Below are 27,333 nucleotides of genomic sequence, written 5' to 3'. Positions count from 1 at the left end.
TTGGACTTGGACTCAGTTTTTAATTTCGTCCCCCTCTGCAATTGAGTTTGACACCACTGCCAACTGGTTATAATTATGGTTAGTGCTAAGGCTTTGTTTAGTCTGTCCAAATAAAATGAATAACTGTACAAACCTGTGAGTGGTTCATGGCATGAACCATATTTCTTAAATTAAGATTATTCCTGTTTTTAAGGCTCTTGTAATATAGTAAATTTGAATCTATCACATTGTTGCTGCAAGGCCACAGCTGACAATTGACTCTAAACTCTCTCTTCTTCACTCACCATGACAACGGTGTAAACTGTTTCCTCGCGAAGGCCAAACCATGTGACTAAAAAACTGGATCCACAACCTTAAGTAAAGAATTTTGTCATATTTTTCCCCCAAGGTCCAGAAATAAAACAACTTTCTACTTCAGCATTTGTTTATGAGTTAAAACACATTCATAGATCATTGAAATCCAAAGAATTTGTTTTTATGTGTCATAAATTATTTATCACGACCTCGGCCGTGTTTTATCTGCCATTTGTTGTCTGTTGCTGCAGCTTTTATGGATAATTTGTTGCACGTTTATAAAGGCTGACAATGGATTAATGAACATCATGGACAAAAGTACGTCATAATATTATGATGTTGTGTTTTATAAACCGCACGTGAAGTGTTTGGATGCTTCTCCAAACAGGTGATGGATGGAGGCGAAGCAGCACTGCTGTATTTATCAAAGCACTTTTCATAAACACTTGATTCAAGCTGCTGTGCAGAGAAAAAAACAGTACAATCTATAACACGACTTTCTGTAAAAAAGGATGAAATAAATGAGATTAAAAAGAATAAAGTAGAAAATGGTTTGAAGTTAAAATAAATACAAAATATGTACAATAATTAGGCTTGTGGGGCGTTGCATTTCTACCGATATCTCTTGCATTTCTTATCCAAACAGCGTCAACATTGGTGGGGCAAACACTGGTTCCCTGATGAAGACCTAAACGTGAACCCATTTGACCCGTTGCTTTGAATATAATATGGCATTTGTTTATATTTAAAAGTCACGTACTACAGCTTTAACCGATGCTGTTGTGACTGAAGTATCATGGGAATAATGTTTACCGGGACCACAATGATTATTTTCTCGATTAATCGAGTACTTGTGTTGATCAAACTTGGAAATGATGATGTTCTCAAATGTCTTGTTTTTGTCCAAAAACCAAAACGATTCAGTTTGAATGATTTCTTTGTTTTATGGAGCAAAGAAACCAGAAAATATTCAACATTTAAGTAGCTGAAAATACACAGAAACTAATCCTAGTTGACGATGAATTAAGTCATTGGTTAATTGAATAATCGTTGGAGGCTTAATGTTTACCAGAGGAACCCTTAAATGTGGTCTTGATCCAGTGCCATCCCACGGTATTTACTTTGACAGTAATTAGAATATGAGGTTTTTATCTGTTTATCTGCTGGCCAAAGTGAACCTGGAGCCTTCATCATGCTAAAGAACGTCTGAGCCTCCAGTGTGATGATACGCACGGCCACCAAACTCTGAATCTCTAGCATCAAATCAGTCCGGCTCTACGGATCTGAGACACGGAGAACAACATAAGCAACACAACACAGCACAGGATACAAACCTTCATCAACACCTGAGTGAGAAGAATCTTCCAAATCAAGTGGTCAGGCAAGATCAGTAACCTTTGAGCTGTTGGACAGAGCTGGACCAAACCCCAGTTGGAAGCCAGATGGTCCTGGACAACAGGGCACACAGAAAGTAGGTCCCAGAGACGAGTGCAATGGAGGAACAAGTACAACCTGGAGGTAGCCACACACACCTCGACTATTCCACCGCACTTTACGTTGGCGCCGCTCAGTCTTCTCTGAGACGCCTTCCATGCAGAACAGAACACGTCATCACTCCGGTCCTTTCTTCTCTCCACCGGCTCCCGGTGCGTTTGATTTTAACGGCCTCGCCCCAACCTCCAGTCTGTGTGTTACGGTCAACCATCAGCTTGTGCTGGACGTGCTCAGGTCGCCATGTAAACACTGCGGTGACCGAGCCTTTTTCAGTTGCTGTGGAATAAGAATAAGAGTTATCACTGACCTGGGTCTCCTCAAATCTACTCAAACCTGTTTATTCAGAATGGCATTTAATGCCCAGTCGTCTGGCGACACTTTTTATTCCTTTTGTATTTTTTTATGCTCTGCTCTGGGTTTATGAAATAGTTTTAAATGCCGTGTGTCTGTGATGTTGATATTTTGTCAAGCACCGTGTCACCTGTGGGCGATAGAAATAAAGTGCGTTACATTTTAAAACAGAGAGAACAGATGTGCTCTAAATTAGCAATCTTCCCCTCCCAACATAAAACCAAATAGCCCAAGCTCCACACTCTTTAGATATCTAAATATATTGAGATTTTCCCCTGTGGATCAGCCACTTATACCTTGAACCGGCGCTGCTCCGTCGTAACCATGATTCAGCTTTAATTATCACTTAGAGCAGGTTTTTCTTTGGTTCTGACCTGGTCCTTTAGTTCCTCACCTTGGTAACCTTGTCCTCGAGCAGCAGCATATTCTTCAGCATTGATCTGACACACAAACACACACACCATTCATTCATTGTTGACCTTATGTCAAAGGTTTGTAAAAGTTAATAAAAAGGCTAATTATTTAATCAAACTGCTTCTGCAACCAATTTTCCCTGAAACTGTTGTCTCGGTTGGAGTCGGGGACCGCTGGGATGGCGGTGTTCATTAGTGTCTGATGGTGGTTTAGATTAGCACAAATGGCTCAGACTGAAAACAGATGCTCGTCCTTAAAAATCAGGTTTGTCCCCAGTTGACTCTGAGAGGGTTTTAAAGTCCAGGCTTTTTAAAGTGTCGTTGTATGAGGTACTGACTATGTCATCAATCATATGTGTCCTATATGTGTCTTTGAGCAAAGACACTTAAGCCCATGTTGCAGCGTGTGAATGGGTGAAAACTGTAGTGTAAATCAGCTCATCAAGAATAGAAAAGCTCCATATACAGTAAATACAGACCATAATACCAAATTCCATATCTGAGGACAATGTTCACAGTGTTGTAGCACAGTTGGTCACAGTTTCCAACGGGACGCTGAGTTTTGTGTCGTTTCCTAAACCGCTCTCTCTCCCGCACCAAAGTCCATAGAGAAAAGCATCAATTTGACGTCACAGCACACAGGAGTTGTTGATCCACTGCTGCCTCCATCACTAAGTTCAAATGTGTAATTCTGTGACTTCTATGTTTGTAATCCTTTGTTCAGATTTCCTCAGTGACACAAACTTGACCACACGAGGCAGCAGAGGACCAGCGGCTCCTGTGTCCCCACGAGCTTAAATCGCTGATTTTCTCTATGGACTTTGGTGTGGGATGTTACACCTACTACTTAAACTAGACTACAATCTGACTAAAAGCAACTACTTTAGTCTTAAGACTAGAACAAAAACCAACATTAAAGACACACAGAGGTGTGGAGGGTAGTGACGGAGGTAGCGTTTGAGACAGACGGATGAAAAACAGGTGAAAATTGAGCATAAATGGGCCTTTGGTGTAAACATCAAGTCTTTTCTTTGCTGTTCATGTTCGACCATTGTTAAGGTGTAATTAGTCTTCGACTGTGGCAAACACAGTGGCTGAAAACCGATGAACGCACAAAGTACTGTGATTGATATGTTGCTGTACGGCGTACGTAATCCTGCGCGTAAATAAAGTCATTAATCAAAGCGCTGACGTGAGGAGTACATTACTGTAAATGCAGAGAGAAGGGAAACTGGCCTGGTGTCGAGTTTCACGGATCTGCTTAACCTCACAGTTATGACCACTCTCAGGCTTCCTTACTCTTCTGAACATGATCACGGCTCTGTCAGTGCTGCCGAGTCATGATGGCGCTGACGTCGCCCTTTAATAAGTGCCCGCGGTACAGCTGCGGTGGCTTTTTATTGCTCGTCTTCGTCTCGGGCGACGTGATCACTGCGGCTTTTATATACATAAATAAATAAATAGATAAATAAAAAAAGAGATTCCAGAGCAGACCATTAATCCAGTCAGGTAATTTGAAAATAATGAAAGTGTGTATTTAAAGAAAACACAAGAATGCGGCTCTGGGAGAATGAATGTGCCACGCGGCTGCTGTGAGCCCGGGGTCCTCGCTCACCTGACAGTAATCCCAGGAATCCCTGTCACTTCTGTCGATATCCCAGGGCCGGAGCAGAGAGAAGAGGTGACTCTCTTCAGTATGAATGCGTTCCCTCAAATCCATAATTGATTGAAGCTGCAAGGCTTGCTTTTGTCTCCGTGGACGGTCAGCAGGATCTCGTGTAATGAGATGCCTGAAGGTCTTCTTTTCTTTTTTACTGCCTCTGACTGAACTCGTTCCTCCATCACTCAGTGGAATCTGCAGAGACATAACTCTGATGTTTTAATCATTTTAGGGTTTGTAATCATACAAAATTACAGGTCTTTGTTTTGATACTTAAAATGTTTACGCGACGCGGAAAACGTCTCACTTTTTGGTGACGACACACATGGTAAATGTAGGTGGACGTTGTTGTTGACGTTATTGTTCTGCCTTTGTTTGTTCATCACTATCAAACCTAATTGAGGGAGTGTTTGTGTGTATACAGCAGCAGAGCAGGCAGAGACGAGAAGTGTTTATCCAGTCAAAGTGCTTTTTTTAGCAGTAGACGCTTACATTGAACAATAATCGATTTATTGAACAGTAAGTTAATGATAGACGTGTTAAAGTCAGTTCTGTTCATTTCATTTAATTCATGTTGAGGTAAAAGTAGCTTTTCAGTTGATTAGTCTTAAGACTTTTGTTAGTGTCACTCTAAGAGTGTTGGTTTCTTGCGTAGTTGAGGCTCCGTAACACAGTTTTTTACCGTAGTACGTTTGCTGATTAGCAGAAGTTTGAATGTTCCAGTCAGGAGATCCTGCAAAACCGTGGAATAAGTGAATATGTGATATGTAAACACAAGAAACAGATGTTTCACCGACTGGATTTGCAAGAGTGTCGTTGATGTAGTTCAGTGAAAAACGATATGGTGTCAACAGATGCTTCATGTTGTACCGTTGTTTGACTTCCTGTCGCCCGCTGGTGCTGAATTCTGCTGAATTAAAAGTGTTGTTTTTTGCATCATCCGGCAAAAATAGAACACAGACACACTGATTAAAGTGGACGCGTCTCAATTCCGATGCTGCTATGAAGACGCTAGGCGAAGGAATAATGTCCTCGCCACCTGTTTACAAACAGATACATCCAGTCTGTCAAGTTTTGCGATATATCGGTCGATCTCCGTGGATTTAAAGTGACGGTGAACGCTGGCAGGTTGAATGTTTGCCTGCCAACATGGCGGTTTAGGAGCTCTTTACATCGATCTGCACCAACACAATGACAACTGTTATCTTACAGTCGTCAAAATGAATCAGCATTCCTCTGAGCCCTTTATTGTAAGAACTCGCAGAGAGAGATTTTCAAGGAACCCTCTCGGTCTGATCATTCTCATCTGTCATTGTGATAAAATATGATATGTATTCTTTCTGCAGGTTTGGTTTATTGTTCTTTTTCTGCTCTTAGAAACAATTCCTCTATTGCAGTTTAAAGACTAAAACTTTTTGAACATTTTAACATTTCCTAACGTCATTTTACCTGTATGTACCACATCACTCTATTTAATCAACTATTTTATTAAACCCAACCCTATTTTTCAATTCAACTTAATTAATTTACTTCTATTTTGTTTTTTTGCGTTCAATCGTTTTACTTCTTTTTACTCACTAACAATTTTCAATCCAAACTTTTAATTTCCTTTAACAAGTTGACATTGACTGTTTTTCTACCTCTGTATTGATTTCTAACGGTGTTATTTTTCAAATTGTGTTGTTTCTTCCTCGGCTTCATGGGCAGATATTTTTTTTCTTGTGCCGGCATATTAGCCGCTCTATATAATATGTATTGATGCTGTGTTGCTTCTCTATTGAGTTGTTGATTGTGAGGTTGCATTCCAAGGTTAAGGTTGTTTTCTTATTGAAAGAGCCGGAGTTTCTCATTATTCCTGACCCACCTGACCTTGTGCTTTTTTTCCCTCAATGCCACGTGCATCTGCAGATGTCTCTGTGTGGATTGACGGGCAGAAAATAACCCAGCTGAGGTTTTAAAAAAAAAAGAAAGAAAGAAAGCGGAGTCACAGCCACCACCTTTGTCAAACCAGAGCTTTCCAAATAACAAAGCCGGCTGCAGCACAGAAGGCCGACTGTCTCCCTAACAACTGTCTTTTGTCTTGCTCAGATAGGAAGGAATCACAGTGATGGATAATGACTTGACGGAGTGTGTCCTTTGGCCAAGGTTGCCTGGCACTGACGATTTTGTTTCACTTCAAATTAGACCGGGGGAGAAAAATGGGAGAGAAATGGAGAGACAAAGTCTTGTGGCTGCGGGAGGAAAATTGAGTTTGGGAGGTAGAATGTTTGATACAGTGAACATGAGCCATGTTGAAGATTAAGTGAGAGCAGCTTGTCCTGGTCTGACACACGAGTTATCACACTGGGCCAGCAGGTGATGATTTGAGGCTTGGAGATGAAGATAAGAACAGAAGAAAGATCCGTTGTTAGCACATGTGCATCATCTACCTCAGAGGACGATTTAATATGTAACCGGTAACATGGACTGAGATATACGTGTTTATTATGGAACAATGCCATTTGTTACCATTCAATTAGACATTTTTTTGTTTAATGTCGACATTCAATACCAGAGTGGGTTGTTTTTTTAATGACAAATGAGTCATTTAATCAGGCTCAAGTAAACACATACAACCTAAAGGACTAATATGTAAACATGCATTTTGACATCATAAATATAAAATGACACGCTCACATTCAAGCGTCTCACTATGAATGTGCATTAAAAAAAATAGAAATATGGCAATTTATTGAGTTTACAAAGCCTTGTAGCACCTGAATATTACAGTTAATTTGATTAACGGTACAAATGGAAAACAGAAATGCCACTGGAATAGTAGCAGAAATTAGATATTCAAGATGCTAGTTGCTAAGAAACTAAAAATGCAAGCTGCTAAGAACCTTCTTGCTGGTTGGTACGAAGCTAGGTGCTAGTTCTTTAGGAACCAGATGCTAGTCATTTTGCTGTAAAAACTAGCATCATCATGCCATAATTTCTATGTTGTTTTTTCCAGCAGGGTTGTTAAGAAACTGCTAGTTGATAAGAAGCTAAGAACTTGGATTTTAATTACTCACAAACTAAATGGAAGTTGTTAAGAAACTAGCTGCTAGTTGATAAGAATTGAGCTGCGAGTTGTTAAGAAGCTAGCTGTTAGTTGATGCGAAGCTAGATGCTAGTTGATAAGAAACCAGTCGCTACTTTTAAGAAACTAGCTGTTAGTTGATGCAAAGCTAGATGCTAGTTGATAAGAAACCAGTCGCTACTTGTTAAGAAAGTAGCTGTTGGTTGATGCAAAGCTAGATGCTAGTTGATAAGAAACCCGCTGCTACTCGTTAAGAAACTAGCTGTTAGTTGATACGAAGCTAGGTGCTAGTTGATAAGAAACCAGCTGCTACTCGTTAGGAAACTAGCTGTTAGTTGATGCGAAGCGAGATGCTAGTTGATAGGAAACCAGCTGCTACTCGTTAAGAAACTAGCTGTTAGTTGATACAAAGCTAGATGCTAGTTGATAAGAAGCTAGATGCTAGTTGGTAAGAAACTAGCTGCTAGTTGGTAAGAAACTAGCTGCTAGTCCTGACATGTCATCATTTCCATGCTACTCTATGCTGGTTTTTCCAGCAGGGTTTGTTAAGAAACTGTTAGTTGATAAGAAGCCAAGAACCTAGATATAAATTACTTAGAAACAAGCTGCTAGTTGATAGGAAGCTAGATTTTAGTTGCTAAGAATATAGTGGCTTAAAAACTAGCTGCTAGTTGCTGAGAAGCCAAGAACCTAGATATGCATTACTTAGAAACTAGCTGCTAGTTGATAGGAAGCTAGATTTTAGTTGCTAAGAAGCTAGTGCCTTAAAAACTAGCTGCTAGTTGCTAAGAAGCCAAGAACCTAGATATGAATTACTTAGAAACTAGCTGCTAGTTGATAGGAAGCTAGATTCTAGTTGCTAAGAATATAGTGGCTTAAAAACTAGCTGCTAGTTGATAAGAAGCCAAAAACATAGATATAAATTACTTAGAAACTAGCTGCTAGTTGATAGGAAGCTAGATTCTAGTTGCTAAGAATATAGTGGCTTAAAAACTAGCTGCTAGTTGCTAAGAAGCTATCTGCTCGTTAGTCACTGTGAGAGGAAAGAAAGTTTAAACCGACATGAGTTGTTGAGAACATTCATCGAGGTATTTGTGTCTTGCCAACCTTTGTTTTCTCTGTCTTTCACACCTACGTGATAGATATTTATCGATATGTAAAACATGTTTTGGTTTGAAAAACCAATGTACTTGCTTTGTACCTCGTCATGTGTGCTCATTGCTATGGCGCAGCTCGCTGTCACTGTGACTGTCAGACCGGGCTTGGGCGACACCATATACACGAGTAAAAGGCTTGAAATGATCAGGCGTGAAATTCTCTGACACCTACACTCTCGCTCACTTTGTTTCACTCCTTCATTTCTTAAACTCTGACTTGACGGCTGCGACTCCAGGCCTGAGATGACTGAAATGACGTATCAAATAAAATAAAAAAATAAAGGCCGGCCTCATAAATACTTCATTGGCTGCATGAAAAGCTGAAGGTGACGAGCCTGAAGTCCCTCTCTGAATACAAATGGACGTACAGTTTATCAGAGAGGAAGAACCTGAGTGAGGAATTCTGTTTTTAACGCATGAAGGCTCTCTGCAGACAAATGTGAGTGGTATGGTAATGTCCCTGCTGGATTGCGTGCAGCTGTCAATGTCAATGAGCTTGGTTCTTTTTTTATTTTAGGGACAAGGCAGAAGCTGAAGGTGAATGACCTTGAACGTCACCTCTCTCCAGTGTGAGAATCGAATGTCTTTTCCACATTTGAGTTTCATATTTATGGTGATTACGTGGACACGAGCTGAAGAATCTTTGTTTTTTTGCACGGGTAAATTCCAAAGCTGTGTCAAAACATGATTAATTTTTCATTACGCTCCCCTTTTACACTTTGTTCTTCTTCTTTAGCTACAATGACAGAGTGAAATATTAATGTCGGGACACACATTCATACTCGCTGGCGTCTCCGGCGCCGCTGCTTCCTCCTGCCTGTGCCTCTTTCCTGTTGTTTCGTAATCAGATCAGTGTTCATATCTCACCCAAAAGCTGCCAAGTGGAAATGAGATTACGTACGAGCGTACGACTGCGTCTCCAGTGTGTTGAGGAATGTGTCCTCCTTTCGCTGGAATACTGAAATCAGGAAATGTGTCGAAAACAGGCAACACTTGTTTGCGCCACATGCTAATGAACGCTTCTTTGTGTCCTGTAGGTGGCGTTTTTTTCCTCAGACCAGATCAGATCAGAATGCTGATGTGAAACCAGCGATGGCGACCAGGACTTGATATCTGGTGAGTCGGTTTGTACTTTTTCGAAGACGAGAAACGTTGCGTTGGCAGTGACTTTGCAGCTCACCTGAGGGAATTCATTAGAGCAGAGACAGAGAAGCTACAGGTGCACAACACAAGTGGGTCAAATTCACAAATGCTGCTTTCCTTTGTTTTCCAGCTGCTGCTGTTCTACACGGTTTATACAGTCATGTGGGTGGAGTTTGTTAAATCATAATTAGCTTCATTGGTTTATGTGCCGGCAGAGAGGGAATTCAGTGTGGGTGAGAAGTGGAAATTGGTTTGCAGGCAACAAATGTGTTTGAATGAAAGACATGCAAGGCTACATCAAAACTGTGCAGGTGTAACATTACAGTTACACAGTACACATGCTGCAAATAAGCAAAAGAGAAAAGAACTAGTTAAGAGTCAGAGAAATCCACATATTTTGTGACTATTACTTATTTGAGTATGCTGAGTAGCAACTACCTTTAAGTAATTGTGAAAGGCCCCTGTCACACGTATTTCACATAAATAACCTTTAATGTGGAAATGTATAAGCTCCAGACGTCACAGCCGACATTATCCAAGACCTTCACCTTCTTGATAAACTTTCCCTTCTTACTCTGGAGAAGGCTTAGACACCACAACTGTCAAACATCTTGTGTAGTTAAAAGTTAAAGATCTGTATAGCACTTAGTTTACACAAATAACCTTTAATGTGGAAATGTATAAGCTCCAGACGTCACAGCCAACATTATCCAAGACCTTCACCTTCTTGATAAACTTCTTAAACTTCTTACTTCTTACTCTAACGCTTAGATATGGCAGAAAAAACATGTAGAACAAGCAAAATATTCTTAACAACTGTCAAACATCTTGCTTGTGTTGTAGCGTTGTGTTGCATGATGGGATTGCGTAACGTCGCCCCCTGGAGGTTGCACAGGTTGGGCCTGCGCTTGTCCTTTGTCGGGGGTTTCCTATTAAATGTGTGAGATAACTACATGAATTATTGCCCTCGCACTTGACACAATCGACTAACTTTGCCAAGTATTTGGAATGATGTGACCCGCGTGTGATACAAAAGCGTTCTACCTGGAGTCGTTGTGTTGCCGACTGCATCTTCAACTAACCCTGGAAGGGGCCGTAAAACTCTCCCCAAAACACCACGGCACTTCATAAACACGGGGTTCATGTTTCACTTGTACATTATATAGTATAAAACTATTAATTAAAAACCTCAGGTACACGAGAGGACGGAGTTAATGATGTGTGGTTCGTCTTCGGAGAGCAGTCAGCCGAGAATAATTGTGTGCAATAGGCACCTGTTTTCCCCTTAACATCTGTCTCGTGGAGTCGGAGTACGTTCGCTTTCCGGAAAATGTCACCACTCTACATCTAAGTGCTGCATCTGAGCCACCGTGCTGTAAGTGTGCAGAGAGAGTTTTAGTGATTCTAGTGAAGAGTTCCGTGTGGGGAGATGGGATTATTTTGCTGACCTCTGACCCCTCAGTGGTCAGGCCCTCGCGGTTTCCCCGTTCAGTGGGGGGAATCACACATTTCTGAGAACAGAGAAATATGACGGCTCCCACTTGTCCTCTGTGTTTTCAAAGGGAACGGCAGGGCAATGCTAATTAGCCAGCTTCTGCTACGGCGTTCAACACAACTGCTGTTCTCCTCAGTGTTTCCCCCTCCCTCTCATTGTGCGCCTAACAAGCAGCGTCGACTCCAGTCGTGCACCCTGCATAACTTTGCATATTTCTCCACGCCGTGAGTCACACTGGTTTTTTTTTTTTACCCTTAACCAAAAAAGAAAAGACAAATAATTCCCATAGTTAAATCTAATCCTTTCTTGGATTCACCCATCTCATCAAAATACAAAGCAATTTGTGCTGGGAAAGCACAGCAATTTTAACCCGTGTGCAATTCTCTCTCAGCATCTTTTTTTTGCCCAGCTGTTGTTTGGAGTGTTGTTCAGTCTCAGTCGTGGAGTTCAAGTACGCGAAGAGACGCGACAAAACACTTCATTTCATTAAGCGACGGCGCTACAAGTAAAAAAAAAAAACCCACGGTGCTTAAACACTAAGTAGTGTCTTCCACAGGTCTCTCATAGGCAAGGATGGATATTACCAATACTTCACAATACTCTTATTTACGATGTGTATTAGGGCCAAGTATGAAAAAACAAAACAAAACACAGATCCGTGAGACGGGGGTAATATTTCGAGAAAAAAGTCGCAGATTTCTGAGATTAAAAGTGGCAAATCTACGAGAAAAAATAAAGTTGCAGATTTATGAGATTAAAAGTGGCAAATCTACAAGAAAAATAAAGTCGCAGATTTATGAGATTAAAAGTGGCAAATCTACGAGAAAAAATAAAGTCGCAGATTTATGAGATTAAAAGTGGCAAATCTACGAGAAAAAATAAAGTCGCAGATTTATGAGATTAAAAGTGGCAAATCGACGGAAAAATAAAGTCGCAGATTTATGAGATTAAAAGTGGCAAATCTACGAGAAAAAATAAAGTCGCAGATTTATGAGATTAAAAGTGGCAAATCGACGAAAAAATAAAGTCGCAGATTTATGAGATTAAAAGTGGCAAATCTACGAGAAAAAATAAAGTCGCAGATTTATGACATTAAAAGTGGCAAATCGACAAAAAAATAAAGTCGCAGATTTATGAGATTAAAAGTGGCAAATCTACAAGAAAAAATAAAGTCACAGATTTATTGTTTTTCCAGTGAGTTTAATACAGGTTCTCGTTACCCAGCCGTACTCATTGTTGGACTGTGGTACGGATCTGGACCCAGACGCTGTCTTATCTGGACCTGGACCCTCCTCCACTAGATTCTTTCCAGGTCTTGTTTTTAATTTACTCCGTTTTTCTGGCCTTGACTGCACCAGAGGACCAGGAAATGCAGAAATTAATGATGAATCATCACATGACTCCACTCAGCCAATCAGTGAGAGTGAACTGATAATCAGAGAAAAGTAAGAAACTCTGAGAAGAGAAACATAAACAGCAAAGAGATTATTCAATTTAATTTAATTAGTTTAATTCACTGAATACATTACCTGTTTATTTACTTTACTGCGTACAGATTAAGCACTTTACTTTCCATCTGCATTGTTTTTTTTTAAATCTTTTTATTTCCCCCCTCTGACTAATTACCTTCATTTCGGTGAGAAAATTGGCAATAAATATCATATTTCATTGCACTTTCTGTAATGCGGAGGTCAGCTGTTGACCACACACACACACACACACACACAGGCACTGGTATAAATATTGAAAATACACAGTGTGCTGCACTTAACCATAAGACTTGTTAGACATTATGATGTTCCGGACCTGTGCTTGAGGAAATTTCCTCCTCTCCAGAATATTAATTCACCAGCACTGGCGTGTAATGTGTTCCGCGTGAGGAGGAGGAGGTCAGGTTATTACCCCCCCCCCACACACATATTCAGAATTCCAGCAGAGCATCTCCTCCCTCTCCTCCCTCGTCCTGTGGTCTGTGGTCGACTTCCTCTTGTCAAAGTAATCCGCGTCTTGCACTCAACGTTTCCTGGAATATCAAGCACAGGCGGTGTCGAGTGGCAGCCTGAGCTCCACATCACATGTTGCCATGCTAACATCGTCCATGCCTGATTATCATCATCATCATCATCATCACTGCAGCTCCAGAAATTAAGTCTCGCACACTCGAGATCATCCACGTCTCCAACCGCTAACATTGTCAGTGTCAACAATCAGGCAAAAATGAAACGCGCCTGCCTGCGTGCGAGGATGATTCAAACACAACGGCTGCTTTGCTCCAGGGGAGTTTGCGAGCGTGGCGGCGGCGGCGGCGTCTCGGCTCTTTCTTCCTCACGCTGAGATGTGTTTTTGTGAGTGCAGATGCACTCGGGGTCGGCGCGGCGTTGAAGACTGACTCGCTTCAACGGGCTCATCTCGACACACAGCTGACTCACAGCAGAGCCTCTGTGAGTCTTGAGTCCTTTGTGCCGTTTGTTGTTGTGATGCGAGCGCTAGGGAGCAAGGAGAGGAAGCAAGGAAAGGTTTGTCTGAACTTCTCTGACACACACACACACATACACGTTTGTGCAGCGTCATGTGGAGGTGCAACTTCATTTCATTAACATCCTCATTAGTTGGGAGGAATTTAAGGCTCAGTTCACACTAATGACCGAGAATAACGCGGTCAGTGTTTGTGGAAAAAAAAAAAGTATTTCTTTGCAAAACAGGAAACGCTCTCATCTGTGTTGTTGTGCGGTTGTAAAGCCCTGCAGGTCAAACATTCAAAATAAGAGGTGCAATTACATTTTAATGCAAATTAGAAGCCAAGGGGACAAGCGTTTAACCTAAAAAAATCATCCATTATGCATTTCTGCTTACATTTCTGCTCAGGTTTCGTAGGCCCGGTTTCTCCAGCTGCTGTATTTAACACAGGCAAATATTCTACTCCCAAAAAGAGACATAGGTAAATATGGCTGCTTTAATCACTTCAAACTATAGTGCATAACTTTTAAATTTAAAAAAGAAAATATACGTTAAAACTTTCAAAATAAGAGCTACAAAAACACTGTAATGCAACTTTTACTGCAGTGTTTGAAGCTAAAGGGTCGAGATTTTAAGGTTTTTTACCTTGACATTTTTTTAAAATATACATTTTAATACTCCTCTTTAACTTAATGCAAGGACTCAGTATGGAGCCGCATTAATCCTGCAAATAATTCACAATAAAGGTTTGTTTCAGGGAATGCTTTTTGTGCTTTTACTTTGAAACCGGAACAGGAAGTGTTATGTTTGTGACATGTTTTTGACGTGTGTTTTTTTATATATATTTTTATTGAGAAATATGGCACATTTAGAAAAACAGCACTGTAAGCCACAGTTGTGAAAACAGAAAAAAATAAATAATTGTAATGTAATGTGCATCACAAAGGAGTAGTAAAAGAACCATATTACTTTCTTGTTTTTTTCCTGTGACATGTTTGACAGACAGACAATGTAAAGGTGGCGAAAGATCATTTTTGGGGGGAAGAAAATCTAAAATTCTATTCTAAAAAGGATGTAAAAAAAAACCGTAGTACATAACTTTTAAATATTGTTAAAAATGTCCATTACAGTCAAAATAAGAGATTGCACTTACTGTAATGCAGCTTTTACTGTGGTGTTCGAAGCTCAAGGGTCAAGCTTTTAATCTGAATAAACATCCATAACCACCAAAAAGCTTCTCTGCTTACATTTCTCTAGGTTTCGTAGGCTGGTTTCTCCGCTGTGATATTCAACACAGGCTTTTACCTTGAAAGTTATTTTTAAAATAAATTTAAATATTTTAAACACTCCTCTTTATATACTAAATACAAGGACTCTTCAGTGTATTTGATTTGTTGGTGAGAAAAAATGGATGGATTCAGAAAAATGAAATGCGAGAAAGCTTTTACTTTGAAATAGGGACAGGATGTGTTATGTTTGTGACATATTTAATAGACAGACGATGAAATGGTAGTTTTCACTGTCTGTTTTTGTTGCACAGCTCGGGGGAAAATGGGCAAAAATTCATACAAAAAAACATATAAAAGACAAAATGTCTGTTACATTTAAACCTGTGTCAAATTAGTTCACACAATCTGGGTTAAGTGTAAGTCTAAGCTCTATGAGATCTTGTGTGACATTCCCACACTGCACACAGGAAGTGAGTTGTTTGTTGTTGAGACTGCAGTAGCAACAAGCTCGGATGGATGGATGGATGGATGGATGGGTAGATAGATAGATAGATAGATCTAGCTGGCTTTGTAGTTAGCTAGCTCAAGTCATAAGTTATATTATAAAAGTTCTGTGAACTATCTATCATCACCAGCATGTTTATTCTGATATCCTGATGGAATATGATATAATTCTAAGCTTTTAACAGTTGTTTTTTTCCCCCACAAGTTTGCTGGACTGGCCCCCTACTGGCCAGACTAGATGCTCAGTGGGTTATTTGCGTTTGAGAGCCCTGGTTTAGAGGCTGTTTTCAGATGAAGGACACAGCAAACAAATAGTGTTTCATTGAGTGGACTCAGCTTTACAGATAATGGATGAAAGTTTTGGTAACGACACACGCAGAGACTCATTCAGGCAAAAATAAACTCAATTACAACTATGATTACATAGTTTTCCCCCGAGTCAAACAAACCCCACTGACTAGTTTCCAGTAAATTATGCTCTGTTGTGTATATTGTATGAATATTGTATGGCTGTCATGCTCAGACACACGAGTGCCGTAGTGAAAGTCACGTCGTACTCACTGGAGTCACATTAATGAATAATATATGGTGCTTTTTCAACGGGAATCAAAGCTTTTCTCCCAATGTGGTGAGAATAACTCCCATCGCCTTGTGATTATTATGATTTATTTATGCAAATAAAGGGTGTTTATTTAAAGTGCTATTTATAAATCTCCACCGCAGCTCAAGGGTAAGGCCTTTACCACCAGCCGCGCAGAGAAACAACACATCGACTGTTCTCCTCCTCGACTCTATGATCTGATTTCTAATCTGCACGCGGGTCTAAACGAGGCCGCGACAGCAGCCTTCCGTCTTTCGTGTCATTTACCAAATACAGCGCTGTGATAGTGGCAGACGAGGCGCTGGTTATGAGCCACCACTCCTCCATTGTCTCGCGTGCTGGAGAAGAGTGGGAGCCACTAAAGAGGCCTGGCAGAGCCGGCGCTTCCATCTGCCCGCTCGCCTCACCGCGGCGTCCAGCTCGCACCACTTGAGATTATACTCACGTCCAAGCTGTTACTGTAATTTGCACTGGCTCGTCGTCAGAGAGAGAGAGTGAGGAGTGGGAGGAGCAGCCGCCGCCGCTGCCGCGTGTGAGGCAGCGATGCTGTAAGTGGAGCTGGCAACTCGATGAGCTTCTTCCTCATGTGTTATGGCTTAAATGGCACGGACGGAGCGACATTAAAGTGCAATAATGACGTGGAGCAGGTTCTCCAGCTGTCCAGGATTATGTTCTGAGTAAATTATGGAGCGTTCTCCTGGTGAGATTCAGTATGTTGAGTGTTAGATGCAGGGATGCAAGGATTTCGATGGTTCAATTTTTGACTGAGGGGAAAAAACCTCACATGGTTTTATGATTATAAAACAGTTTCAACACCACACAATAAAATCACACTCACGTCTTGAGCTCCTTTAAGCTTGATTTTATGTGTACGATTGACTTTAGCCTTCATTCATTTGTTGTAAAATACTGTTTATGTAAATACTGTCTATGTTTATGTAAAGCTGATTAAACCTGTGCATTAAAGATGTGTTGGTTGGTTAGTTAGTTTGTTTGACATTGGTTAGTGTTTGGTTTGTTGGTGTCGGTTGGTTAGTTTGTTGGCTGGTCTGTTGTTTGATGTTGGTTAGTTGACGTTTGTTTGTTGGTTGGTTGGTTCTGGTTTATTGTTTGGTTAGTTTGTGTTGGTTGGTTAGTTAGTTGGTTTGTAGAGCATTACAGGTGCAACACTCCATTTTTTCCATTCTGCTTAGCTGCTCTTGGTTTACATTGTGCACTGGTGTCCACTCAACTAAAACTAAACACATGTATTTTATTTAACAGAGTTAACTAATAGAATGAAAGATATTGTAAATACATGGATTTTTTTTTTTTAATAAGAATAACAACTATATGCTATTTTGTTGCCAAGTGTAAAGCTTTACACAGGAAGTCGTTAAAAGTCAGAGTCTTTGGCTCTTATTGGCACATGACTGCTCGGTTACACTACGAAAACGAAAAATAACAAAAAGAACTACCAGAACGTAAAATGTAAAATCAACGTTTCATTAGTGCTTAATACACTATTAAAAATTAATTTACCTGCTATGAGCTATATTTTATCCTTTATTTCATCTAAAGTTGAACATAATTTACAAAACTGAATCATGTTTGGTTGGAGAAATGCAGAAACTAGTGATTGAGACCATTAACTCCTCAGGAAAATGTTTATTGATGTTATAAATCAAGTGAGAGGCCGAGGTTGTATAGACCTGTCTGTTTGATGTAAAACACATTGTGTTCAATTTTAACTGTGAAAAGTGCTGTCGAGGGATTAAAGATTGATTGGTTTGGGTTGGTTTAGTCGACCGTTATAGGTGCAATGCTCCTTTTCCTGCTTTGCCGTACTTTATCACTGATTTTCCCCGAAATGTGAACATAATTTACAAAACTGACATCATGTTTTATAGAAGAGCTGAAACTAGTGATTGGGACCGTTAACTCCTCAGAAAAATGTTTACTGACATTATAAATCAAGTGAGAGTTAGAAGCTTTATTTTCTCTTTGATTTTATTGTATTTTGCAACCAGCCGAGTCGCCCCCTGGTGGCTAATCACTATATTCTTACTTCCAGTTTGTCCCCAGAGAGCAAGCTGGAAGAATAGAATACACATTCCATCTTTTTTAAAGGTATTTTTTAATGGGGTTTATGTAAATGATGCTCTTTGTTATGTATTCCACTAATTAGTAAGTAAAGTATTCATTTCTTTGTGAATCATTAAGATGAAAGATCGCTCGCCCGGAGAATACCCACGCACGCACGCAAACACTTGGAAAATAAACAAAGTCTTCGCAGGATGAAGGTCCAGAGCTGAGGATGAAACTGGAAAACAAAATCACAAGCTCGCTGCCCTCGGAGTTTCAGATCAAACCGCAAACCCGGGAACTGATCCTGAATCTTTACACAAAGTGTTCACATCCAAAGAAGCGCCGGTTTTATTTATAAAGCCATTTTTCTGCTCTGAAACTGTGGCGGCGTCTGAGACGCTGTACAAAGTGCTTGATGTGGGATTTTGAGTTAAATTCACATTTTTTAAAAGGGAGTAAAACAGACGAGGAAGCACTCTGAGCTCAATCACACGCAGCCCTCTTCCATGTCTTTAATTTCTTCAGGCTTGATTTTCTTTTTCTATCTTGATTGCTTTTAGGCAGCAATTTAGCTCAGTGCGGCTAATTTATCAAATTTAGTCATTAACTAGAAGCAGAAACTAAACAAGCGCAGTGATAATGAAGTTCCTCTCATTACTGCATGTACTTCTGCCTGTCAAACGCCACCATGATTATTTTTGTGTGTGTCTAGAAACAGGTGACTTGTCTTTTTTACAGAGATTTAATCTTTTTTGTGAATATATTGCATTTGTGTCTCATTTACCTAGTACGTATTTTCACTTTAAGTTGAATCTAAGGTATCTAAGAATAAGAGTTTTCGAGGTAAAGGGGCTTTTTTTACAGCGCTGATTTTCCTCGGTAAAGTAGCATTGACTGTTTTAGTCACTCGACTTAATTCCGTGTTATTTGCACAGCTCTGAAAATTATAGATAAGAATAATTATGTGATAGAGATAGAGAGAGCTTAATCTGTCCTTTAGTCTCAAATAACAGGCCTGACAGGTTTGTCATTAGAGACTCACAAAGTGCAACCTGAGCTCGTCTGCAGCCGCTCGTGTAATTACTAACCGTACAGACGTGTCATGGTGTAAAGGCATTGACCTCATTTCCCCAAATAACAAAAGTGCTGATATAAATGGAAAAATAAGGGTCTCATTCATAGAGAACATTATGCAAATGAGTCCTTTTTTTGAACGTGAACATGAATCAGTTTGGGTCAGGTCATAACTGTTATGTACATTTCACTATCCTTCAATTTCAGCGTTCTGTCCATTTGAACTCTGTACGGATTCCTGTTCCTGTTTAATTTTCCCGCCATTTATATGACCACGCCCACTTCCTGTCCTTGTTGTTTTCACCCAGGCAACAAAGTCCAGTTTGTCTTTGTTTCCCTGGTGTGTTTTGCTCTCTTTTTTTTTTACCAGTGTTTTCTTCTTAATCTTCAACCCAGTTTTTGTTTTTCTTCTTTTCTGTGAACAACTTCCTGTTGTTCAAAGATTAAAGATGTGTTGGTTGGTTATTTGTGGTGATTGATTGGTGTTGGTTGGTGTTTGTTAGCTGGTTGGTTGGTTAGTAGGTGGCTTGGTGTTGGTTGGCTACTTGGTTGGTGTTTTTTGGTTGGTTGTTGGTTGGTTAGTTGTTGAAGGTTGGTTATGTGGCTGGTTGGTTAGTTAGTTGTTGATGGTTGGTTAGTTGGTGTTGGTTGGTTGGTTGTTGATGGTTGGTTGGTTAGTTGGTGTTGGTTGGTTGGTTGTTGATGGTTGGTTAGTTGGTGTTGGTTGGTTAGTTGAAGTTGGGTGGTTGGTTGTTGATGGTTGGTTAGTTGGTGTTGGCTGGTTGTTGATGGTTGGTTAGTTGGTTGGGTGGCTGGTTGGTTGGTTAGTTGTTGATGGTTGGTTAGTTGGTGTTGGTTGGTTAGTTGGAGTTGGTTGGTTGGTTAGTTGGTGTTGGTTGGTTGGTTGTTGATGGTTGGTTAGTTGGTGTTGGTTGGTGATGGTTGGCATGACCTCCAGACCACTGGATTAAACTACTTGGATTCTGGACTGGACGTCTTCATCCAAGTGCACAGACAAATCTGGTTGAATCCAGTTTGATTCTGCATAGACACTCACTGCTCCCTTCACCACCAACACTTCCAATCCAGGAGGTGGCGTTGTGTGGTTTTGTACAGATTTGTAGGGTCTGCAGCTTGGTTTTATTATGTATTATTTATGTCCAGGAAGGGACTGAGACAGAAAATCGTCCCTGGTCATGTGTCCTCTCCGTTATATCAACTGGTAAGACGTTGTGCTTTGAAACCAGAGTCTCGGGTTTGTAACCGAGCCGTGACAGACAGATTCAGGCGTTCACTTCCTGTTATGTTCTGATGTATCTGACTCCAAATGTGAAAGAAAGGCAGAATTCTGAAATTTTTTCACTCCTGTGAGACTTGGTTGGTTAAAAAAATGATTATTAAGCAGAACTTGTTTAAAGACGTTTGGACACCCCTGTGTTAAACCAAGACATCACCATTATTAGGATTGACTATTTTATTTTCTATACCTCCTTGGAATAATATGTATTTATTTATTTATTTATCTATCTATCGTTGTCTTGTAAATTGCTTTTTTTCATTTCTACTTTAAATTTGTGCATACGCAGGCGATACAAAGGGCGATGATGGCGAGCTATTTAATGATACTAAATTCCTTTTTTGTTGTTGTTGTTCATGTTGTACATGTACAACTCAGGGCTCAAAGAGTACAAGGAAATGCATTTACGGCGATTTCCTGGTGAGAAATGGCCAACACATAAATGGAATATGTGAGTTTTAACACACTAAAAGGGTCTTTGGGTCATTTCAGTGTTTTATTCTGGATTTCCGCTATAATTATAGTTAAATGTAACGTTTCCTCCTTCATAGTGTTTATATTCTCCAAAGGCACAAAATGTTAAGACAGAAAAAAATGCACATGTGCAAATTAAAGCCAAGCTTTTAGCAGTTGTACAAAAGCAGCTGCAGCACATGATTATTTATCTTAGCCGTCAGGACACGTTGGCACATGGTGTGGTACAAATTCCGCTCTTGTTAAATCCACATCCCGTGTGTGTTTACTGCTTCACTGCTATGTGAACTGTGACTGCATTGCCTCTGCCTGGTGCTTTATTTGACCTGGAGAGCAGATTAGTGAGTCTCAGATGCACTGTGGTGCATTTATTAATATACTTCTTTGAATAAACTGCTGTAACAAAAGTTCTGCCTGAACTTGCCTCTCTTTTTCGGCGCTGCCTCCTGTGAAGTGTGACAGATTAGAGTTTTTCGGTCCATTATTCCCATGAATCACATGTATTTGCAGTTGCCTCACACACTCGGAAGCGTCACAGCCGTGAGTGGATTTGGACCGGTGCCCTCTGTATCAATTAGAGCTGTATGAAGTTTTCATTATTTCTAACAGCAGATTTATTTACGTGGGATCCCGTAGGTAATAAATCTCAATAGATTTTCCCTAATTAAGCGATACTTTAATCCCAAAGAAGACGATATCCACTGCATGTTTGTATTTGACTTGGAAAATGATGAATGGGTCGTCTGTGTTTGGTTTGGTCTGTGTGGAAAACTCGACACTTAAAGGAATTCTGTCAGAGCGGCTTCAGTTATTTAAATATTTAAAGTAGCTTTATTTGTTGCCAAAGCATTGCAGAATAACATTTTACTTCACATAATAATAATAATTAGTTCATAACACTTTCGAGTTTGTAAATTCTGTTTTAATTTTGAGGAAATAGATGATGACGCACAGCACATACGTCATCTCTGAAGTTCTGGTTTTGAATACTGAGAAGAAACCAGTCAATCACCTGTGCTCATCGCTCACCTGTCCTCATCACTCACCTGTCCTCATCATCACTCACCTGTCCTCATCATCACTCACCTGTCCTCATCACTCACCTGTCCTCATTACTCACCTGTCCTCATCACTCACCTGTCCTCATCACTTACATGTCCTCATCCCTCACCTGTCCTCATCATCCCTTACCTGTCCTCATTACTCACTTGTCCTTATCGCTCACCTGTCCTCATCACTCACCTGTCCTCATCACTTACCTGTCCTCATCACTCACCTATCCTCATCACTCACCTGTCCTCATCATCCCTCACCTGTCCTCATTACTCACCTGTCCTCATCGCTCACCTGTCCTCATCGCTTACCTGTCCTCATCGCTCACCTGTCCTTATCGCTTACCTGTCCTCATTACTCACCTGTCCTCATCACTCACCTGTCCTCATCATCACTCACCTGTCCTCATTGTTCACCTGTCCTCATCTGTCCCCATACCAACTTTTTTGTTTCAATACTGGTACCAACATGAATTTTGCTACTTTTCAAATACAGACAATACACAAAAAACCTCATTATTGTTCTTTATTTTAACACAAAATCCGACAAAAACATATAAAATAAAAGAAATTAACGTTTAAAGATAACTTTACTTAGTAACACGTGCACATTTAGCATAATGGAAATATGGGGATATTGTTTTATTTCAGAATCCAATAATGAAAAGAGAGTTATTTATTGTTTTATTTAATCACCTGTTGGTTTTTAAACTCTTTAAACTCTTTGAACAGGTGCTTGTCCTTCAAATGTTTCGCCCAGTTTGACCTTGCAGCACTGAGTGCAGAACGGCGCTCCACTGTTTTTCAGGTTCACCTCCTTGAATTTGAATTTGCTTTGAAGTTGTGGCTTCTCTGGTGTCGCTGGAGCTTCCATTGTCTCTCTGTCTCTGCACCATCTCCCAGTCTCCGTGTTGACATGTGCCTCAGCTCGTATTAAAGCTCACAGATTACGGTCGGCACTGTCGGCGGCCGGAGATGCTGCAATGATGAGCTTTTTTCTAATAGATGATCTTTGCAGTTTTAGATACAGTCGGACGTTCTCATTGAAGAAAAACACTACAGTTTTTCCCCCAGATGCAGTATAGTACAGCTTTAAATGTTTTCATACCGTGATACCTATTTAGTACCGGTACGTTGTACATCCTTACGTTTAAAGATCACAAAAGATCATCTTTAAATCCTGTAGACATCAGTTCAACTAAAGAAATCGAGATTCAAAGAAGTCGAGATTCAAAGAAGTATTGGTTTTACAAGTCAGGCCGAGTCACACGGAGTATATACAGTTTGATTTACACCGTCTGTCGTGTGATTATAATGAGTGTGAGTCCCTCAGGCAGCTGTGTACAGGCAGCTACATATTAAGCACACGCTGTGCCTTCACTTTTCTGGTTGAACACGCAGGTACAACATGATGAATGTCTTCGATTAGCGACTGTCTTAAAAACGTCGCGCACCTCCCCGGCGGGGTATTCACGTCCTCCTCACAAGTGTAGCTGTTCATAAAAGGAGTGAAAAACACCTTTCGATTTCATCACCTGTGATTGTGAGTGCACAGTGGAGCGGACATTACTGCTGCTCACTGTAGCTTTGAGCTAAATGCTATTGTACTCCCATGGGAGCAGCAGCATCGCCACTGGCAATGAATTCATCCTAGATACATAATAATGTGAGAGGATGAGGGAGAATTGTGACCTGCTGGTGGCACGAGATATAATCTCAGGGAAACACTAGAGATGTTAATCCCATGGTAAAACAACATAGATGTACAATTCACTAAAAAACATAAAAAACAGACACAGAAGGACTTTATAGAGTCATTCAAATGGAAAATCTTGAATTGTTGTAGACACTTTCAAAGCGTTCCATTCAAAACTGAGATATTTATAATGCTGTGTTCGCACTGAACGCTATTTGCCGCTAGGGAGCTCTAGCATCGTTCTGTTCTTCTTCTTTGGTAGGAATACATCCTATTCCCTGTGTCCAGACTTGTACCGCCACCCGATGGTGAAGTGGGATACTGCAGGACCCTGACGTGCGAGTATACCAAGGCCTTGATCCCACGGCGTGATAGACACAATGGACGCAACTCGACAAATTGCGTTCAGTGTGAACACAGCGTTAATCCCAGTTATCGTCTTTTTGATTTTTATGCTCACTGAAGGCTACATAGGTTCTCCAACATGCAACTTCACTAATAAATGTTGATAATTGTTTGCACTTTGGACCTTCAAGGTTCAAGAACATCCCTCCAAATGTAATGTAGACATGGTTCCTTTAAATGAACTGGTCATCTTCAGAGGGTTTTAAATTCAGCCATTTGATCCACGTTCCCTCCTCACTGTTTCTCTGCTCTTCACTGGAGTCTGCAGTGGCACAGGCAACAGAACAGGAATACATAATAACCCGTCACACACACATATACACACACAAGCAGGATCAATGCAGGAGAGGAATCCTTAGCTTAACTGTAACACAAAGTGGCTCCACGAGGCTCCATTTCACAGGGTCTATTCGGCTCAGATGCTCGGCAACAAGGAGACGAGAATAACATGAAACCACGGGTAAAGTGATAGAGGACAAATAAGCGTGCACCAGTGTCAGGGCACAACAGAACTGTCAGCACCTGTGTGAGAATCCACGCACAGAGACGGAGACAATGGTGCTGCTACAGTTTGTAATGAGCAATTCTTGTCAGCGACTCTCGCAGGATTTAAACCAGAAATAGAAAAATCCCCCGAAAAGGAGTGTGTTGTCGTTCAGAATCACTGTCCTGGACCTGGTGGTGTTTGCTCGCAGCTCTGTGTGTTTGTTTGTTTATTTGTTTATTTGTTTTTGCTGCTTTTGTGACAAAGACAAGTTGACTGAACTTCAGGAAACGTGTCGGAATGTGACAGCGAAGAAACTGCTACCAGGAGAAGTGCGTGTCTGTGTTAAAGGATTTGTTCACGTTCGCTCCTGAAATGGCTCCAAAAATGAAGAAATCTATAAAAATGAGCCGCTGCTTTAACTGTTTCCTATAGTGGGTAAAGCACGTAATATATAATATACACATAATAGGTGTGTTGAACCCAGTAAAAATTGATTTTCAAGAAAGTAAAACAAGCCTCATTTCTGGAAAAATTGATCTTAAAATAAAAATAATGATGGCAATCAACATCAAAAAATATAAAAAAAACCACAAATCTCTCAATGTGTCTTAATAAGATATTACAGCTTACTTGAAGCTTTAATCACCAGGAACAAATCCCCGCTGCTCCTGGTTTGTGTTTTCACACCTGGTGTGGAATTATGTGTTAACTGCAGAAGCAAAATCACAAATTAGTGTGTGAAATTCTTAGGTGTAAATTCTTAAATTCTTCTCTTTTCCTCTTTTTAAGGAACTTTACAGTCCCAAAGTCACTAGTTTTAAATATTCTACTCAAGTTAAACTTGATGAACCCGTTGGCAGATTAGTTTTCTTTGAACGAGAAATTAATGTCAATATAAGAACATGTGGCTTAATTCTAATGACCAGTTTTTGCAGTGCAGATGTAAGTTTGTGTGGAAAGAACAACTTTTCTGTATTTTTGACCAGTTTTAAGACACATTTCAGTCTCATAGTGATTCGATTTACACTGCAAAAACAGCCACACCAGATTGAAGCCAAATATTCTTACATTGATTTAAATTTTCTTGTTTTAACTAAAAGAATATGCCATTAAGGTAAGCAACTTTTACTTGTCTAGAATCTTGAAGCTAAACTGTAAATCTAGAGCCACTTTCAGACTGTAATGAGCCTTAAAACGAGGAAAACTGACCAAAATCTGGACAGAAATGGTCAAAATGATAAAAAGTTGTACTTATCACAAGTAAAGTATTAAAGTATTTATACCTTAGAATTTCTTATATTTTCACACACCAATCTGTGAGTGTTAATGTTTCTTCTGTATTTGACGCGTTTAATTCACACAACTCAGGAGCAGAAGTTCATGCAAACCATTGTTTAATAAGTAAGATTATTTTGATCATTTTTCTTTTAAGGCAAAAAAAGGAACAATTTACAAAAAACAAAGCTTATTTTACTTAAAATTTGCTTGCTGGCCCTAAAACAAGAAAATGTATGTCAATTTAAGAATATTTGCTTATCTAATCATTCTGTTTTTACAGTGTATACTTAGGATTTGTGTACAAATATAAGAAATTTAAAAGTTTGAATTCTTAAACAGCTCAATCAAGAAAATAAGTACAACTTTGTTAAATTTTGGCCAGTTTTTGGTCTGTTTTCTCTGAAAGTACACAAGCTAGTTTTAAATATTCTATCTACGCAAAATTTACTCACCCAACTTCCAGATATTTTTTCTTACACTGTAAAACACAGTTTGATTAGATTAACAAATGTTCTTAAATTGATATAAATGTTCTTGTTTTAAGAAAAAAATCTGTAAATAGGATTAACAACTTTAACCTGGCTTAATTTAACTTTTAAAACTAGATTTGCACTGAAAAAAAATTGATTTTAAATTGATTTAAAAAAAAATTGATTTTAACCCTTACATGCCATACTCTCTTTGCTTGTGATAAGTACAACTTTTTTATAATTTTAACCATTTTTGTCAAGTTTTTGGTCTGTTTTTACCATATTTTAAGGAACATTATAGATTGAAAGTGGCTCTAGATTCACATGTTTGCTAGACAAGTCAAAAGTGTCTCACTGAGCTTGTTTGAATCTGGTCACTTTCAGACTATAATGTGCCTTAAACGAGGAACAACAGTCACTCAATGTCAGAATAAAAGTCATTTTTCACTTAGTAGTTGTCATACAAATTTAGATTGAATGCGTTCATATTTGACAGGAAACATAAACTTTACCAATCTTTTCATAATGAAAAGATTTTCTTGTAAATATCACAGCAGCTATTGTGTTGAGTGTTCATTTACAAAGGCGTGCAGGTAAACAATCACCACGGTGACGTGTGTGTGCGTGTGTGTGTGTGAATTATAATGTAATCTTGTTGAGAGAAAAATCTCGTACAATTAAAGTTTATGGAGCTGCAATAGTTGGCGCTTCTCATTTCTTCTTCGTTGAAAGTTTTAAATGGGATGTAATTGAGAAGAGCGTCTTTGCGTGCAGACATAATTATAGTATGCAAATGATCCGGCTGTTTACGACTGCACCCCCCACCCACACACACACACACACACACACACACACAGAGAAACCCCCCCCGGGGGCCGGTGTGCGTTGGTTTGGTCGTCCACTGCAGGAGACGACATTGACTCCGCTGAACTCGGCCTGTCAATAATTATTCCAGTTTCCTGACAGAGTCACACGAGGGCAGCTCCACAGTTCCTCGCCTGCGTGGTATAATTGGCTTTTTACAGCTTGAGCTGACGCTGTCATGTCGAGGAGATGTGGTGATAGAGCACCTGCTCTGGGCAGATGTTTCTCCTGGAGAAAGAAAAGGACAAACTCTGTGACTTTGTTTGTTGATTTAGTTTCAATGTCATATTCATAATAAGAACGGTGA

At 39.9% G+C, this 27,333-nt stretch overlaps 1 protein-coding gene across 2 annotated transcripts in view; it reads left to right on the top strand.

The window, feature by feature from the left end:
* Nucleotides 1–27,333, top strand: part of lrfn1 (leucine rich repeat and fibronectin type III domain containing 1) — a 177,055-nt gene that overhangs the window by 132,823 nt on the left and 16,899 nt on the right. For both annotated transcript variants that reach the window (XM_058634126.1, XM_058634125.1), the window contains one exon: nt 9,471–9,549. The gene's annotated coding sequence lies outside the window, so the exon portion shown is untranslated. The remainder of the gene's footprint in view (nt 1–9,470; nt 9,550–27,333) is intronic.

This window comes from Solea solea, chromosome 7 (genome assembly GCF_958295425.1).
Source record: "Solea solea chromosome 7, fSolSol10.1, whole genome shotgun sequence".
Lineage (NCBI taxonomy): Eukaryota > Metazoa > Chordata > Actinopteri > Pleuronectiformes > Soleidae > Solea > Solea solea.
The sequence above is the reverse complement of the archived record's forward strand: the minus strand, read 5'-3'. Positions and strand labels throughout refer to the sequence as shown.